Genomic DNA, 17,268 nt, shown 5'->3' with positions numbered 1-17,268 from the left:
TGGTAAGGCAAGGCAAGGCAAGTTTATTTATATAGCACATTTCAGCAACAAGACAATTCAAAGTGCTTTACATGGAACAACAAAGGCCAAGAGTACACAACATTAAAAAGCAAAGTGAAGAAAACCAGCTAAAATAGAAGCTAAAATATAAAAATAAACATAAAAAATAAGGGTAAAAGCTACAGTGCAGATATAAATAATTTAGAATAGTTATTAAAATAAAAGTATTAAAATAGTTTAATAAAAGGCAGCTGTGAACAGGTGAGTCTTCAGGTTGATTTAAAAGAAGAAAGTGTTTCAGCAGACCTGCATGTTTCTGGGAGTTTGTTCCAGATATACGGAGCATAAAAACTGAACGCTGCTTCTCCATGTTTGGTTCTGACTCTTGACCGTTCAGCGCTTTGTAAACCAGCAGTAGAACTTTGAAGTCTATTCTCTGACAGACAGGGAGCCAGTGTAAAGACCTCAGAGCTGGAGTGATGTGATCTACTTTCTTGGTCTTAGTGAGGACTTGAGCAGCAGCGTTCTGAATCAGCTGCAGTTGTCTGATTGATTTTTTAGGGAGACCTGTAAAGACACTGTTACAGTAATCCAGTCGACTGAAGATAAATGCATGGACCAGTTTTTCTAGATCCTGCTGAGACATAAGTCCTTTAATCCTGGATATTTTCTTGAGATGATAGTAGGCCGACTTTGTAATTGTTTTAATGTGGCTTTGAAAGTTCAGGTCCGAGTCCATGACTACACCCAGATTTCTGGCTTGGTCAGTGGTTTTCAACACTAATGACTGAAGCTGTGCGCTGACTTTTAATCGCTCCTTTTTAGCTCCAAAAATAACTACCTCAGTTTTGTCACTGTTTAATTGAAGAAAATTATGGCACATCCACTCATTGATTTGTTCAATACATTTAACTAGTGCTTGTATGGGGCCATGGTCCCCTGGTGACATTGTGATGTAGATCTGTGTGTTGTCTGCGTAGTTATGGTAACTAACTGAGCCAATGGAAGCATGTCGATGTTAAACAGAAGAGGCCCAAGAATGGAGCCTTGGGGAACTCCACATGTAATCTTTGTCTGCTCAGATGTAAAGTTACCTATAGACACAAAGTAGTCCCTGTCCTTTAAATAAGAACCAAACCAGTTTAGTACTGTGCCAGAAAGTCCAACCCAGTTTTCCAGACGGTCGAGTAATATCTTACGGTCAACTGTGTCGAATGCAGCACTAAGATCGAGTAGTGCTAAGACTGAAACTCTACCATTGTCTGTGTTTAAGCGGATGTCATTAATCACCTTGGCGAGAGCCGTCTCAGTGCTGTGGTGTGGTCGAAAGCCTGACTGAAAGACATCAAAGTAGTTGTTCACTGTCAAAAAGTGGTTCAACTGTTGAAAGACAGCCTTTTCGATTATCTTACTTAAAAATGGTAGATTTGATATGGGCCTTAGTTCTTCATCTGTGACTTGTCTAGGTTGTTCTTTTTTAACAGTGGCTTGATGACTGCTGTTTTCAGGGCCTGTGGGAAGACACCTGAGAGAAGAGACAAGTTCACAATCTGTATCAGATCTGATGCCATGACTTTTGAGACCTTTTGGAAAAAATCTGTAGGCATAATATCCATGCAGCAGTGGGAGGATTTTAGGTGTTGTATAATGTCCATCAGGTCTTTATTGTTGATCAGATAAAATTGTGTCATAGTGTTTAAATTGGTTTTAGTTGAAAACAGCACATAACCTGAACCTAAAACTGAGTTACTGACTGCTTGTCTGATTTTCAGTATTTTTTCTGTAAAGAAGGAGGCAAATTCATTGCAGGCCCTGGCTGAGTGAAGTTCAGGTGCTACTTACACAGGGGGGTTTGTTAGCCTGTCAACAGTAGCAAACAAGGCACGTGTGTTATTACTGTTCTTGTTGATGATGTCAGAGAAGAACGATTGCCTTGCATTCCTCAGTTGTGAATTATAAATGCGAAGTTTCTCTTTATAGATGTCATAATGAATCTGAAGATTCGTTTTTCGCCACCTGCGTTCAGCTTTCCGACACTCTCTTTTTTCAGCTCTTACCAGTGTGGCATTTCTCCAAGGAGATCTTTTCCTACCAGAGACAACCTTCGTCTTAGTGGGAGCGATAGTATCCATTACATTTGCAATTTTAGAATTGAAATTATCTACTAAGTCATTGACTGAGACCCAGGATGGAGCAGGTGTGGAAGAGAAAACCTGGTTAAAATGTCGCTGGTGTTTTCTGTGATACAACGTTTTGTAATTACTTTTGTTTGAGTAATTGTCTGCACTAAGATAACACTCTCAAAGAAAACACAGGAGTGATCAGAGAGGGCAACATCTGTCACCACAATCTTGGACATGTTTAGACCCTTGGAGATAATTAAGTCCAGAGTGTGCCCCTTATTGTGTGTGGGCTCTGTCACATGCTGAGTCAGCCCATAGTTGTCAAGAGTGCAACACAGTTCTTTAGTCCCTCTGTCCTGAGAGTTGTCAACATGGATGTTAAAATCACCAACAATTACAACACAGTCAAAGTCAATGCAGATCAAAGACAGCAGGTCATTAAAATCATCAGAAAAGTTTGCACAGTATTTAGGCGGCCTGTAAATATTCAGGAGCATGGCCCGAGGGGAGGACTTCAGCTGCAGAGCCACATATTCAAAAGAAGCAATATTTCCAAAGAATAACTGCTTGCATTGGAAGGACTCCTTAAACAAAATTACAACTCCACCTCCTCTCTTATGCACTCTAGCCTCGCTAATAAAACTAAAGTTGGGAGGGGTTGACTCAATAAGAACAGCTGCACTGTTATTTTGGTCTAACCAAGTTTCCGTTAAAAACATAAAATCAAGTTTGTGCTCAGTAATAAAATCATTGATTAAAAATGTTTTCCCTGCCAAAGATCTGATGTTTAATAAAGCCAGCTTTATTGTCTGAGGAGCCTTATCCGCCCACATGATTGGGACAGATTGTGGCTCACAAGGAATGGATGATAAATTTGCTAAATTTGCAGAATCACATAAGTGCTTCCTGTTTCGCGGTAGATTCGCCTTTCTTTTTCTATTACCAATCAGGACAGAAATTGTGGAACCTACTGGCATACAGGGCCCGGGCTTATCCTGGAAAGAGTCATGACTGCCATTATCCTTACAGCCTGGACCCTCCACATATCCGTTTGAGCTTGGTACATTTTGAACACAAGCAACCATATCAACCTTATCAGGCTCGGCAGACAGGCTGTTCCAAAGTCATTGTGCTGTGATGGCAGAAGCACGATCACTTTTGTTTTAAGCCGCGACTTTGGAACGACCTGAAGGCCCCCACCTGAGGATCTAAGGCTGTGGGCTGGCTCATGGGGTGTCAAAAATTGTAGCTTGGACCAGACCCATATGTGCTATAACAGTGATCAGTAAATTCTTAAATCTATTCTAAAAGTAACAGGAAGCCAATGTAGTGAAGCCAGGACTGGGATCATGTGATGCCGTCTGTTAAAACCAGTAAGAAGCCGAGCTGCTGCATTCTGGACTAGTTTGAGGCGAGAGAGTGATTTGTGGTTGATTCTGGAGAGGAGGGAGTTACAGTCGTCCAATCTGGAGAAGATGAGTGACTGAATTACTTTTTAACCAACAAACCAACAAAGTGCAGCGTCCCTGATGATACGATTATAATGACATGACAAGACATTTTTATTATGAAACTTTAACTACATGTTGGTGAGTAGGTAAAGCAACTGTTGTAAGGTTAATTCTGCTTAATGAAAATGTCTGTGTGTGTGTGTGTGTCCTCAGTGATGTGTATCAGTCTCTGCAGTAGCTTCCAGCTGCAGCAGTCAGTTCAGTTTCTGTTCAGTCTGACTGAGGGAGGTTTTTGTACGACGCTTTTTCACTGTGTGAACACATCCTGACTGTTGATGTAGTGAACACTCTGACAGTAGTAAACTGCTGCATCTTCAGCCTGGACTCCACTGATGGTCAGAGTGAAGTCAGAGTTTGATCCACTGCCTGTAAAACGACCTGGAATCCCTGATTCTCGAGTGCTAGCAGTATAAATGAGCAGTTTAGGAGTTCCTCCATCTTTCTGTTGGTACCAGGCTAAACGATTAGAGCCATGAACATCCTGACTGGTCCTACATGTGATGGTGACGGAGCCTCCCACAGCAGAGCTCACTGCTGCAGGCTGAGTCACTGTGACCTGGCCTCTGGACTCCGAGGATACAGAGACAAACACATAAAGCAGCGTCATGGTTTCGTCGGCTTCATTTCAGAGGGACGGATGTTCATAGAGGAGAGGAGTTTGATTCTCTGGACTTTACCTGTGAAGCAGCAGCAGAGGAGAGTCCAGATGAGGACGGAGGTCAAAGTCATGTTTTTGATGAGGAGGATTTCTGTGGCTTCTGTTGTCATGAAGGACAGCTGTCAGTCATCCAGTGTTCAACTGTCAGGACTATAAACTCTCCCAGAGCACTGGAGCATGGTGCTGCTGATGCAAAGTGGCTCTCTATGGAAATGCTCTGACCGACTGATAACGAGCAGATCATTCAAATCAGGTGTGTTAGAGTACACAGAGAAACCTAAACATACTGGAAGGTAGCTCTCCAGGAGCAGGATTTAGTACCCCTGATATAGTCATAATGATACCCATAGAAACACATAGCAAAGCAATAAACATAAGCATAAACCATTTGGATATAATAATGCAGCGTGGGGAGGACAAAGACATTTAATAATGTGGATCTGTGTTGATCTCTCTGTCTGTCTGTCACTGTTAACAGAGACTCCAGTCTGCTGTGTATCTCATGTACTGTGTTTCACACAGAGCTGTGGAGGAGCATCAGGCTTCACCATCAAACTAAGTTGTATATCACCTCATCGCTTTAGTCCGTGATCACCTGCTCCCTCCCTCTGTGCCGTTGCTCTCCCCTCTCAGTGCTGCGAGTCTGCAGCACAGTTTGTGTTTTATAATGTTTTTTAAGGTCTAATGAGGTGAATGAGGCTCCTTGTATGTTCACAGGGCATGAGGCTATAATATATTTAATCTGTGTGTGCCTGTCATCACTAAATCGGTGCCGATGATGACGAGATAACTGTTCGACCTCATCAAGTGTTTCTCCACTGACTAGTACACATGGTTGATGGCCTTCTGCTGGCTGGCGGGAGAAGAACATGCATACAGTTTATTTTTGTATTGAGATGTAAGCATGAGTTTTGAAGCCAATGAGACACCGGCACCATAGCAGCAGATAGTATGACAGCAGCTTCTTGTTCTGTTCTCGCATGTGCAGATACTACTGTGTCATCAGCATATCATTGCACTTTTACAATTGCAGGTTCAACAAATGTTTATAGATTCTCATTAATTAGAGAAATAATCTCACAAAACTTTAGAAAACATTATTAAGTGAAATTATATAGGATCATCTGTATTAACCTGCTTGATGAAAGAGTTTACATGAAACTGATGATGATAGATTTATCAGAGAGAGAATTGATCAAACAGTATAAACATGTTTTAATAAAGTTAGTGTTATTAGTGTAAATTGTTTGAATGACATGTTTATAATGAGGTTTGTTTAGTTCTGTTGTCTTTCAGTCTCTGTGCAGCTGTTGACTCAGATCAGTTCCTCTAAGCTGAGGGAGGTTTTTGTACGACGTTGTATCACTGTGTGAGCGGGAAGCTGTTACTCTGCTGACAGTAATAATCTCCTGCATCTTCAGTCTGGACTCCTCTGATGGTTAAAGTGAAGTCAGTTCCAGATCCACTCCCACTGAAACGATCTGAAACTCCAGACTGACGGTTTGTAGCATCATGAATCAGGAGTTTGTGTTTCGGCTGACTAGTGAACCAGAGACAGAGGCCGGAGGCAGAGAGTAGGGCAGCGATGTTAGTTTATTCAAGTCATCTTGAGTCTGAGCTGCAGGGATCCAGTGCAGAGGGAGCCAGGGGAAGGAGCAGAAGACGAAGGCAGCAGGAGGTCGGGAGACAGATGCAAGAGTCGGCTGGAGAAACTGCAGAAACAGGAAACAGGAGTTAGGGTTCGGAGTATACTGGCAAAAGAGTAATACTTTCTATTGGCTTAAAGGTGACTAACTGCATAAACAGAGGCTGCTTCTCAGGTCTCTTATTTGATATATCATCGCTCCTCGCTCCTCGCTCGAAACGGAAATAGTTCCGGAGCCGCCATATTGAGGACCGTCTCAAATGCCTTATCACTGCTCGGAGGAGAGAGGAGGGAGTTCAGAGGAGCGACAAGCGAGGATACACGAGAACAGCCTCCACGGAGGTCTTTCACCGGCCGACACGCCCCCTTATTACAGATCAGTTAGTGATTGGACGCTGCAGCAGATCGGACTTATGTGAAACTTCACAACATCGCTGGAGTTTCATATCGCAGAGAGGAAGAAGCAGACCTTAAAACAGACTTTACAGGGCGCCTTGAAACCGACTATAAACAACGTCGGTATAAAGAGTCGGTATTATAAATTAAAATTAGCGAAAACAAATTAATTTCTATTAAATTTAAATAAAAACGAAATACCTGTCGTCATGATCAGTTATTTACCTGTTAACTTTTATTACAGATGAATGAATGAGTTCAGAGGGAGCAGGAGAGTCCCTGATCATCAGTGAGGTCGGGTTTGATCAGCGTCACGTGATTTCTATTTACCCTGAAACTTTTAGCCTGATCAATAATGTTCATAGTTCATGAACAGACAGTATTTGGGCTGATTAAATAATGAATTCAGATCAGGTTATCAGTGATCAAAATATAAATAATCAATAAATGATATAAAGACATAGTGCCGGTAGGTGTCCTTATGGCACTAAGCAGCAGGAACACAGACTGCAGCCTGTTCTTCATGTGCAGGTGTTTGTTACACAGGTAACAGGTTACAGAGAGGAAACACTGTTACTGTGTGTTTCATTAGAATACAGAGCACATGTGTGTAGACACAAACAGCTGTTAGAGCAGACTGACAGCTGACGCGATCATCACAAACGGACGTCGCAGCACGTGACGCTTCAGAGGAAAGGACGTCTCTCAAAAAACATTCCCTCGTTTCCTCTCTCCTCTCCTGGTTTCCTCGCGTCTCTCCATGCATCTCTGATGGGAGGGACTTAGACACAAGTGAAGGAAGCATGGATGCAATTTAAGAGACTCCGATCTGGCAGGTTGGAGGAGTCAGGACTGGATCTTTATAGCAGGCTGAGTTTGATGCTTTGCAGCTGACAGCCTGGCTCCAGCACAACTACTTCCACTCCTGCAATTACCCACACACACACACACACACACACACACACACACACACACACAGACAGGAGGGGGGGGGGGGGGGGGAGCTATGTAGGAGACCATTACAGTTTAGGAGCTTCACCTGGATTCTGAAGGTACCAGTGCAATTCACTACCTACAGATACCTACAGATCTGTGGACTTGAGACTTGCTCTACTAACATTGATGACTTGGACTTGACTTGAGACAGATGACTCGTAAGGACTTGACGTTTTATGACCTCTTCTGACCTTTTTTCAATTAAATATTTCCTTTGTTACGTTACGTTTTGATTCATGATTGGGTGATTTTTAGTGCAGTGTGCGCAAACCTGGCACTCTACAGGACGCAGCAGGGACAATGCCAGAGACAGCAAACAAAAAATCATTACATTAGGCTTTAAGGAGTCTGTAATGGATGACTATAAAAAGAAAAGAACGACGGTTTGCAAAGTATACGCTTTGAAAATAAGTGACACGATGACCACCACATCAAACTTAGGTACCAAATTGTGTCTGTTTCGCTTATTTATCAGCTGGTCAAGCGTGAACTAGAAACTAACATTAAGTTTAAGCTGTGTTAGACTCGTATCAATAATGTGTTTTATTGAGAAGACGTCGGGGGACTGATTCGGGGCCATATAACCAGGTAAACTAACGTTGTGCGGGCATGTTGCTATGGCTACAGAGCTACATGCTCATGACTAAATGGTTCCAGGTGACATGTTAACCTGAGTCCTCTCGTGACGCCATCGACCCCTTCCTCTGTCCTTTAAGCCGCTCTTTAATACACATTTAACGTTCATTTTGTCCCCGCTCTGTTACGATCACTTTGCTGCCAGTGTTGTTAATGTTAGCGTAACTCAAGAGCTGTCATGAACGTTATAATGCATTATGGTCACTGCATGGGTCCATGCATGTTGTGCACACAAATGGTTAAAAAGCAAAGCAATGACAGATGAGAAGAACCTCAGATGTTTTGTTTTCAATTGTTTAGATCGGAGTTGTGTTGGAAATAGACTCAACTTTTCACCACAACTGTTGTTTAAATCATTATGTTTGAAGTATGTGTGTCAGTGTGTGTGTGTGTGTGTGTGTGTGTCCTCAGTGAAGTGTATCAGTCTCTGCAGTAGCTTCCAGCTGCAGCAGTCAGTTCAGTTTCTGTTCAGTCTGACTGAGGGAGGTTTTTGTACGACGCTTTTTCACTGTGTGAACACATACTGACTGTTGATGTAGTGAAAACTCTGACAGTAGTAAACTGCTGCATCTTCAGCCTGGACTCCACTGATGGTCAGAGTGAAGTCAGAGTTTGATCCACTGCCTGTAAAACGACCTGGAATCCCTGATGCTCAACTGCTAGCACCATATATGAGCAATTTAGGAGTTCCTCCATCTTTCTGTTGGTACCAGGCTACAGAGCCAGTACTCTGACTGGTCCTACAGCTGATGGTGACGGAGCCTCCCACAGCAGAGCTCACTGCTGCAGGCTGAGTCACTGTGACCTGGCCTCTGGACTCTGAGGATACAGAGACAAACACATAAAGCAGCGTCATGGTTTTGTCGGCTTCATTTCAGAGGGACGGATGTTCATAGAGGAGAGGAGTTTGATTCTCTGGACTTTACCTGTGAAGCAGCAGCAGAGGAGAGTCCAGATGAGGACGGAGGTCAAAGTCATGTTTTTGATGAGGAGGATTTCTGTGGCTTCTGTTGTCATGAAGGACAGCTGTCAGTCATCCAGTGTTCAACTGTCAGGACTATAAACTCTCCCAGAGCACTGGAGCATGGTGCTGCTGATGCAAAGTGGCTCTCTATGGAAATGCTCTGACCGACTCCAACAGGGACTTTTATTACCCTGATGATGCTGTTTAATAATGGATCAATCAATGAATCTGACTATTGATTAAACATCTTTTAACACCAATCCAATCTGATTTTAGGTTCATGCTTCGGGACAAGTTGATGTAGAAAAAACGTCTTTGGTTCTAACAAATTAAACACTACAGAAACAAAATAGTTCCAACATTAAAACATGATCAATAAAAACATGCTGTCTTAAACTTTGTAGCATTGTATTATTGTCAGTTTTGATTGAATGTGTAAAAATCTTGCACACAGAGACTCATTTTGGTGAGTTTGTTTGTGTCAAAGTCAGAGAGCCGTGTCTCTCTACAGTGAGAGGTTTTTGTACGGCGGCTCAATGAGTTTGTATCACTGTGGTACACGTTCGGTGGAGGAACCAGACTGGAGTTTGGAAGTAAGTCAAATATTTACACTTGAAATGATTTCAGGAGCTTCTTTTCTTTATTGTTTCTTTCTATTCAAACTGGAGGACAAAAGTTTCCTTTCACTTTTTAATTGAATGTTTTTACAGGGATATAGACAAAATTCAGCCCAGCAATAGAAATACAAAAAATCATTGTAATGGAAAATATAAAGCTGGGTTAATTATAGTTTCTCACTTTCATTGTAAAATTGCATCTTGGTAGTTTGAAAGTTTAGTTCAGTGTGTCAAAGTCAGAGAGCCGTGTCTCTCTACAGTGAGAGGTTTTTGTACGGCGGCTCAATGAGTTTGTATCACTGTGGTGGACTTTTGGTGGAGGAACCAGACTGGAGTTTGGAAGTAAGTTTCTGCACAAATACTAAATCTAATGTGTAAAGTAATGTTTCAATTCAGTTTGTTCATGTTTGATGCAGAAAATATTTCTTTTTTAAATGTGACACTTTAACTATGAATGTTTTTATTTGTCCTCCTTTACCATGGAGGTTCACTCAGGACAGTTCACTAAACAGTTCTTTACAAATTAGTGTCAGACTGAAAGTTCAACTTGAAGCTTGAAGTGCAGAAAATATAAAACCTGTTTTTCAAACCTGTCAAATGAACGATGTAAAGATAAATCATTCCATTTAAAAATGAACACTATCTCAGATATTTTCAAAAACTGTTTGACATTTTGAAAATCTATTGACCTGTTTGATTAGGATGGTCATTTGATTGTTACTTCATATTTTCACTTTGCTTTGAAACTCCTGAAAGCACAAAATCAACTCTCACACAGTAAAGGTGTCCAAGTGTCTGCTGTTTGATTGACAGCTGTGTGCTCCCTGTCCTCTAACCTGATTGGTGTCTCCTAGGTGATGTCCGTCCCACCCTGACGGTGCTGCCCCCCTCCATTGAGGAGCTGAAGCAGGGGAAGGCCACGCTCATGTGCCTGGCCAACAAGGGCTTCCCCTCAGACTGGAGTCTGGCCTGGAAGGTGGACGGCGGCAGCAGCAGCAGCGGGGCGCAGAGCAGGAGCCCCGCGGTGCTGGAGGACGGCCGCTACAGCTGGAGCAGCACCCTGAGGCTCACTGCAGACCAGTGGAGGAAGGTGGGCTCTGTGACCTGTGAGGCCTCCCAGGGCTCCCAGACTCCTCTCTCAGAGACTCTGAGGAGAGACCAGTGTTCCCAGTACTGATCTGACTCACTGGGACTCTGCTCCTGGTTTTCCTCTGCTCCTGCTCTCAGTCCGACCCCCTGTCTCTTAAACTCTTTTTCTCTCTGTTTCAACATGAACGTGTTTCTGCTTGTGTTAATGGTTTCACCATTTCAAACAATAAAGATTTGATCATGTATATTCTAACAGTGAATTGTCCTGAGACTTTCTTTCTTTGATACAGACTGTATCATTAAAGATAAGATTAGATAAGATACACTTTATTGATCAGCTCAAAGTAAAGGACAGGGTAAAACAAGTGATGGATAAAAGAGGCAAGACAAAAAGACAATAAAATACAATAATATAAAAATAATCATAAATATATACACTATGTACACCTTTCACTTATTGTGGATGGTTACGTTTTTGTGCAAAAAAACTGCACCAAAAACACACACGGTGTGTATCATGGTGATATGGTTGATGATGAGTAAAGTGAAATATTGCAGAATAAATAACAATTGCACATGAGAGGTATTAGCACAGACATAATTGCACGGTATGGATGAGGTAATAAAAATGCATCAGTACATGTACCAAAGTATACTTTAATAATATGTTACAGTAGATATGCACACATAGAAAAACAGTGCAAAGCAGCTGCCATGTATTGACTGGTGGATGAGTGACAGAGTATTGTGATCAGACAGTGATGCTGATGTTATAAAGTCTGACTGCAGATGGGCTGAAGGATCTGCGGTAGCGCTCCTTCTCGCAGGGTGGGTGTCTCAGTCTGCTGCTGAAGGAGCTGCTTAAGGTCCCCACAGTCTCATGCAGGGGGTGGGAGGGGTTGTCCATGATAGATGTCAGCTTGGCTAACATCCTCCTCTCACCCACCTCCTCTATGGAGTCCAGAGGACAGTCCAGGACAGAACCGGCCCTCCTGACCAGTCTGTTTAGTCTCTTCCTGTCCCTCTCTGTGCTCCCTCCTCCCCAGCAGACCACTGCATAGAAAAGTGCAGACGTCACCACAGTGCCGTAAAATGTCCGTAACAGAGCCCCGCATACTCCAGAGGACCTCAGTCTCCTCAGCAGATGCAAGACGTCTGTGTTGTGTGACCAGTCCAGTTTGTTACTGAGGTGAACTCCCAGGTACTTGTAGGTCTCCACCCTCTCAATATCCAATCCCTGGATGTTCACCGGTGCAGTCCGGGGTGTCCTCCTGCAGAAGTCAATCACCACCTCCTTCGTCTTGCTGGCGTTGAGCTGAAGATGGTTGAGCTCACACCAGTCGACAAACTCCGTGATGACCTCCCTGTACTCCTGTTCGTTCCCCTCAGATACACACCCGATGATGGATGTATCATCGCAGAACTTCTGGAGGTGACAGCTCCCAGAGTCGTAACTGTAGTCCGAAGTGTACATGGTGAAGACAAAGGGGGAGAGCACTGTACCCTGTGGAGCCCCTGTGCTGCAGACCACCATGTCTGAGTCAGTGAACTGTAGCTGACATCAACATATCATGCTGTTTCCCCCTCAGAGCTCAAAAACTTGAATAATCTTATAGAACACTGATCTGGTGATTTGTGGACATGTTAGTCACATGTTTGGTATTTTTTCTGTGTTGGTTCTTTTTCATTCTTTTCATAAAATGTAAAACTGAGATGAATTTTCAATAAACAGGTGTTTGTGAGTTATTTGTGTCCTGTAATAAAAAAGGGAACAACTCTTCATATAAAAACTGTGACTCCAGTCTGAGACCTTTATCTCCTTCATTTTTAGTCCTATAAAAATCACAGCAAAGAAAAAGCATTTTAAGAAATCAAACGCTTCATGTTTTCTGAAGAGACTCTGATCAACTCATAATAACAACATGAACTGTGTGCCACAGTAGGTACGAGGGAGACGCTTCACAGAATAAGATGGTAGTAACTTTGTGTTGAGCATGGACCTAGAAATGAATGAGACTCTTTGTTCTTTCACTCATCACCTGAGTCAAAGTACCTGATCCATTAATTACACTTTCATTGGAATAATGGATCATCTTGGAACGTGTCCAGTCTCCTTGTGGAATAATAGAGTTTCAGTTTGATGTACTTTGTGCACAACAATTAGCCCTTTAGCTCCACTGTTTTATCTTGTTTGATGGTTTTACTGCAGAAACAGACGACTGACAGATGTTACCAACTGGCTGAAGTGATAACAGAGTTCTCACAGCTTCATCTTTGGACATTTAACTTCAGTGAGGAGCCAAATATATGTGAGCTAACATATAAAAACATATCATTTAAAGGATGTAAAGCTTTGTTTGGACCTTATAAGTTCTCAGATGATCATCTGTCTTTGTGTTTTCTTTGAATTATGAGGTTGAAATGGTACTGAGTCAGTGTGCAGGAGGGGTCAAAGGTCATGAGTCTTCTCTTTAATTGTCCCATTCTGCCTTTATGTATGGTGTGTGTGTGTGTGTGTGTGTGTGTGTGTGTGTGTGTGTGTGTGTGTGTGTGTGTGTGTGTGTGTCCTCAGTGAAGTGTATCAGTCTCTGCAGTAGCTTCCAGCTGCAGCAGTCAGTTCAGTTTCTGTTCAGTCTGACTGAGGGAGGTTTTTGTACGACACTTTTTCACTGTGTGAACACATACTGACTGTTGATGACGTGTCCACTCTGACAGTAGTAAACTGCTGCATCTTCAGCCTGGACTCCACTGATGGTCAGAGTGAAGTCAGACTTTGATCCACTGCCTGTAAAACGATCTGGAATCCCTGATGCTCGATAGCTAGCATAGTAAATGAGCAGTTTAGGAGTTCCTCCATCTTTCTGTTGGTACCAGGCTAAGTAGTGGTAGCTGCTCCAAACATAAACATTCTGACTGGTCCTACATGTGATCCTGACGGAGCCTCCCACAGCAGAGCTCACTGCTGCAGGCTGAGTCACTGTGACCTGGCCTCTGGACTCTGAGGATACAGAGACAAACACATAAAGCAGCGTCATGGTTTTGTCGGCTTCATTTCAGAGGGACGGATGTTCATAGAGGAGAGGAGTTTGATTCTCTGGACTTTACCTGTGAAGCAGCAGCAGAGGAGAGTCCAGATGAGGACGGAGGTCAAAGTCATGTTTTTGATGAGGAGGATTTCTGTGGCTTCTGTTGTCATGAAGGACAGCTGTCAGTCATCCAGTGTTCAACTGTCAGGACTATAAACTCTCCCAGAGCACTGGAGCATGGTGCTGCTGATGCAAAGTGGCTCTCTATGGAAATGCTCTGACCGACTCCAACAGGGACCCCTGATTGGGTTATGTATGTTTTGGTTATGTTACTAATATTATATATACTTGGCAAACTGACACAAACACATTACCAAAGTCAGTGAGCCGTGTCTCTGCAGTGAGAGTTTTTTGTACGGCGGCTCGATGAGTTTGTGTCACTGTGGTGGACTTTTGGTGGAGGAACCAGACGGCATGTTGGACATAAGTTTCTGCACAAATACTAAATTTAATGTGTAAAGGCATTTTTAAGTTCAGCACTCTGTTTGAAGTTGTCTTCTTTTAAAGTCATAATATCTTGGCTCAGAGCCATTTCATTAAACACGTCTTCACACATTTCTGCATACTGATATTCAAACCGCTTCAAGCTTGTTCTGCCTTCACACCGTCGACAGCCGTGGCTGGAGACATTATGTTTTCCAGGAGTCCGTACATACGTCTGTCCCATTTTTGTGAACAGGATTTCACAGAAACACCTTGAGGGAATTTCTTCAAATTTGGCACAAACGTCGTCTTGGACTAAAGAGTGATCTGATTAGTTTTTGGTGGTCAAAGGTCAAAGGTCAAGGTCACTGTGACCTCATGTCCATTCTATTCTTGTGAATGCTATATCTTAGGAACGCCTTGAGGGAAAGTTTTGCACAACTGTTCACTTGGTTCACGTGTTACAATTTCATTTAACAGATGCTTTTGTCCAAAGCGACGTACATCTGAGAGTTAATACAACACAAGCAACGATCAAGACAGGAGGGAACAAAGTCAGTAAGAGCCAACAAACAGCTTCAAGTGCGATCGGACACTGGTGCCAACAGGCAGTGTAGAGGACGTTTTTTTTTCTTTTAATAATAATCTTCATCAGCAACATCAACAAGATGAGTATAGTCATCATCATCATGAAAATCCTAGTCAGCATAAACTTTAGAAAACATTATTAAGTGAAATTATATATGATCATCTGTATTAACCTGCTTGTTGAAAGAGTTTACATAAAACTGATAATGATAAAAATGTTCTAATAAAGTTAGTGTTATTAGTGTAAATTGTTTGAATGACATGTTTATAATGAGGTTTGTTTAGTTCGGTTGTTGTCTTTCAGTCTCTGTGCAGCTGTTGACTCAGATCAGTTCCTCTAAGCTGAGGGAGGTTTTTGTACGACGTTGTATCACTGTGTGAGCGGCCAGCTCTGACTCTGCTGACAGTAATAATCTCCTGCATCTTCAGTCTGGACTCCTCTGATGGTTAAAGTGAAGTCAGTTCCAGATCCACTCCCACTGAAACGATCTGAAACTCCAGACTGACGAGTTGTAGCACTATGAATCAAGAGTTTGGGAGATTCTCCAGGTTTCTGAAGATACCAGTGGAGCCAGCTACTGACGCTTGTACTGGCTTTACATCTGATAGAAACAGTCTGTCCTGGAACAACAGACTGAGCTCCAGGAGACCGAGTTAGGATGATATCACCTGAAGAACCTGGAAAACATGAAAAACAGGAGAAGAGTTATTGAGACAAATCCAGCTTGGAGAAAGATGATCATCAACTAAACAGAAGAAGAAGAATCATTCCTTTAACATGGAACAGTAAATAGAAGATTTCAGAACAGTTTTCAGAAGAGAGTCTCACCCTGAACAAGGAGCCCCAGGGTGGTCACAAGTAGAATCAGTGACATCATCATTGTGCTGCCGGCGTGTCAGTGTCTCTGAAAGACCTGGACAGCCACTGATCAACAGCGGCCTCTTAACGTCTGGGAGCAGAGAGGCAGGACACATATGCAAACACACAGAGTCAGTGAACTGTAGCTGACATCAACATATCATGCTGTTTCCCCCTCAGAGCTGACAGAATGATCCTACACATTTACATATTTACATGGGTAGCATTTTAAATAAATTAATCCATTAATTAGTGGACAGTTTGGTAACATGGTTAAGTTTTCACGTTCAATGTGGAGCGTGGCACTAGACAGGGTTGTCAGGCCTCCCTCCATCTGTTTGCCCTCACCATAGAACCCTTGGCAGGCCCATAAGAAGTGATCCATTAGTAACAGGTATAGAGGAGGGTCTCATGCAGCATAAAATCTGTCCATACGCAGATGATGTTCTGCTATTTTGAGTCAAACCTGAAGGTTCTGATGGAAGAGTAGTCAAGATGATTAGATCCTTTGGCCAAAATCAGGTTACAATATTAATCACTCTTACTCTGAATGCCCCAGACCTCCAGTGTATCCTGGTCTCCATCCACATTGTTGGTCTCCATCAGGTGTTATCTACCTGGGTAAACACATCTCCAACTCCCTCTCTAGCATGAACCAAGCTAACTGTGTGCCCCTTATTCTCAAGACCATATCGTCTTTCCACTGTCTGTCCCAGGTTCTGATTCATTCATTTCATTTTATTCATTTCTGTTTCATATTTTCATTCAACCAAATGAAGTGGAAAGACCTTGAAGCACATTTAAGGTCAAAGGTCATGACCAACTGTTAAGTCGTGAGTCGTTGGACTGTGCTTTTTTTCTCTTTTTCGTTCTTTTCTTGGTTTGGTATATTTCGGATCATAGTTTAAAATCATGTAAATAATTAAGTAGCGCACAAGAGGTCAGCGTTGAGCTGATTGAGAGGTGTGGCAGCTCAGGCTCCAGGTGTGCAGGTAGAGAGAGAGAGGCTTTGATTAGGAGGTCCACCTGTGCAGCTGCGTTTTGTCTTTTGTTTGCCCAGCATGGCAGGCTCCTTCAGGGAGAAACGAGCCGATGAAAAGTTTGTTTGCATCAATGCTTAGACGAGCACAGAGACGCTATTGGTATGTATATGTTTGATTGATTGTAGATAATATGATCTGTTAGTCGGCACGAGAACAGTTGAAGTTTGATGTGGTGTTATGTTGTGCAGGCGGTCCGCTTGATTCATTCATTCTTTGTTACTTTGGTTACTTTGGATTGTGTGTAACTTTGTGTGACTGCGCTGCATTAGAATCAGATATGTTTGATCGCTTTATGTAGCATTTAATGCGATAATCTGTGGTTGATGCCTGAATTATTTAAGGCGGCTGATGTTAGTTTGGAGCCTTGTTGTGTTTGTGATCTGCATTTTTGATGGGCTTAATTATATTTCAAATGTTATATGGAAATTTAGACATTTAAAGCTGCCATGATATTTTTGGTCAAGTTTATTTCCTGAAAGTAATTTCATTAATTGATGTCATTTTAAATTGAAATTAAATTAGTAATGATCGGTGAAAAAATGACTGATTAATTTTAGTTTGTAGAAATAAAGTTCTTAAGTTAGTAATGAGGAAATTTTAATCTTTAAAAATCAGCATTAAAAAGTTAGATTAA

The sequence above is a fragment of the Semicossyphus pulcher genome, unplaced genomic scaffold, assembly GCF_022749685.1.
Source record: "Semicossyphus pulcher isolate SPU_LCO1_2020_fin unplaced genomic scaffold, fSemPul1.0.p SCAF_5, whole genome shotgun sequence".
NCBI lineage: Eukaryota > Metazoa > Chordata > Actinopteri > Labriformes > Labridae > Semicossyphus > Semicossyphus pulcher.
Note: the sequence above shows the minus strand (reverse complement) of the source record.